The sequence below is a fragment of the Morus notabilis genome, unplaced genomic scaffold (genome assembly GCF_000414095.1).
Source record: "Morus notabilis unplaced genomic scaffold, ASM41409v2 Scaffold140, whole genome shotgun sequence".
In the NCBI taxonomy this organism is placed as follows: domain Eukaryota; kingdom Viridiplantae; phylum Streptophyta; class Magnoliopsida; order Rosales; family Moraceae; genus Morus; species Morus notabilis.
In genome coordinates, this window is record NW_010361275.1 from 248,221 (window position 1) to 250,720 (window position 2,500).

Sequence of the window (2,500 nt, forward strand, 5' to 3'; positions counted from 1 at the left end):
AATTCCACACCTACATGTTGATAATTAATTCAGTTTAAATCTCCAATAGTTATGAAAATAGGTGTTACTTCTCAGCCTTAAATATAGATGTTGGGTTATATGATAAGACCCGTACAGATTAATAATTACTAATAATTCCTATATATGTGTTAAATTATACTTGTGTTCTTTTCAACAAAAAAAAATTATACATGTGTTAAATATGCAGCGTTACACAAAATATATATAGAAAACTATGAAATTTGGTAGGTTGGTAATTGTATTCTTTATGACGGAATCTGTACTATTGCCAGTTGATTTTTCTTTTTCAAAGATTCAATAGGTAGGTTGGTAAGATTAAGGTCTCCACCGAAACATGTACCTAGGACCTTCGTCATCAAAAAAAAAAAAAAAAAATGTATCTGGGCAATAATGGTTGCCTAGTTCAATGTCATCACACATGAAAATCTCTCTCTATATATTTACATTACATATTCAGTGCTCAAGATATTCAGTGATTAAAATTAAATTAAATTTGAGGAGTACTATAATAATTTTACTCTTATAATTAAATCTGTTTGAATTTTGATACCTCTACCTCCATGTTATTAAAGATCATTTATGACACATATCAAAAGCAAATAAATAAGACGTGAAAGTCGTAAAGTGGAAAATCGTACACCTTCTGGTTGTATATGTAGCCAGATTAGAGAAAACTATGAAAAGAGATAGAAAAGCCATCACAAAATTTCAGTATAAGAGGTTTATTTCACTTTTTCTCGTTGCTTATATCTATTAAAAATTAAATTAAGAAAGTTCAATTCTATACGCAGAAAAATAGATAATTAACCTACTTAACAAGAGAGATAGCAATTGTATGTGTATAATCAATCAATTAACTAATACCCGTCCCTACTTTTGTAGCTGCATGTTTTCATGCTATTTTATTTTTAAAATTAAATATGATGATAGTGATGATTAACTGAAAAACATACTTAGCACGCTATACTTGACGGATGTGGATTCCGTATGGTAAGATTAAAATATATAATAAGGCCTAGAAATGATTAATTATAATAACGATTAATTCAAGTTTTTAATTCAAGTTTTGCTACAGTTAAAAGTTCTCACAATAAATTACATCTAACTTTTTTTTTGCTATAGTTAAAAATTTTAACATAAAGTTACATCTCAGCTCGAATAAGCAAAAACGAGGCCTTAATAGAACATTAATTAGGTATATCAGATGCCATCCATAGTCATGGCAAACCCATGACTCTTTCTCAACTCATATCTGCCTTGCCAATCCACCAAAATAAAAAGCTTGATTCTCGTTTGATCTACCACCTCATGCGCATCTTGGTCAACTCTAGCTTCTTTTGTCTTCAAGAAGTTGTCGTCAGGGAGATCGACCAATTCGAAGATGTGTCACACCCTACTTGCTTGCCGTGCTTGACCCTATTATGACTAAGCCATGGCATTCTTTAAGCACTTGGCTCGAACATGATGATCCGACACCATTTGCCACAACGAATTGGATGGGATTTTGTTCAATGAGGCGACGGCTAGTGATGCGTAATTGGTTGTGATTGTACTGCTCGATAAGTGCATATCGGTGTTCGAGGGATTTGAATCCTCGCTTGATCTTGCAGGAGGCACTGGGACAGTGGCCAAGGCCAATATTATTGCGGATCCATGTCCGCACATAGTGCCCTGTCTTTGATCTACCAACAACAACTTAAGCCTAGCTTAGAGCTGACCAATATATATTGTTAGATATATTTTAGTGTTGACATTTTTTGGCAACACCCAATTCATTGTATATCTTTTGAAATTTAAGATTGGATCAATTTGGAAATTTAAAAGAAGAAATCGTATATAAGGATGACAAGATTTAGAGTGAATTTCAAAAGTAGATAAGGACAAAATGATTTAAATCTTCGAAAAAAAGTAAAAACCGATCTTGTTTGTGATAGAATCAATTTCATAGAATCTTGGGCTTGAATTAAATTCAGTATATAACTAAAAACCGATCTTGTATACACACACATGATTAAGTTTATGAAAGCCTTTGAATATAAATAAGAATCTATGAACCTTTTCTCTTTTTTTTTCCTACTACATATATTATTAATACTCATTTGTTTGTGTGTTTATTTACACCCACAAAATATTTAATGCATGGAGATCAATTCATGATCAAATATTAACGATTTACGTTTTGGAAAAACAGTGGATATTGCATAAATGAGTGGCGAAGAGTGTAAAATTACTTAAGCGATGCAAAGAGGCAATTACAAGCAAATGCAACAGGAAAGGGAAGGTGATTATAGTAGAGATGATCATTAAAGATATTGATCATAATCATGATCATAATCATGATAATTGTCAGTATGAAACCTAACTCTTCTTTGATATATTGATGATGGTATTTCTCCTTGGCTGACAAGGACAGAGAAAGAATGGGGTAAGCTCTTTTTGTTGCAGGTTTTACTTCTTCTAAGATAACTCTCATTTTGGG

At 32.0% G+C, this 2,500-nt stretch overlaps 1 pseudogene; it reads left to right on the forward strand.

Annotated features, from left to right (window-relative positions):
- The first annotated feature begins 995 nt into the window (after positions 1-995).
- Positions 996-1,721, forward strand: LOC112091781 (annotated as a pseudogene).
- Positions 1,722-2,500: the final 779 nt, after the last annotated feature.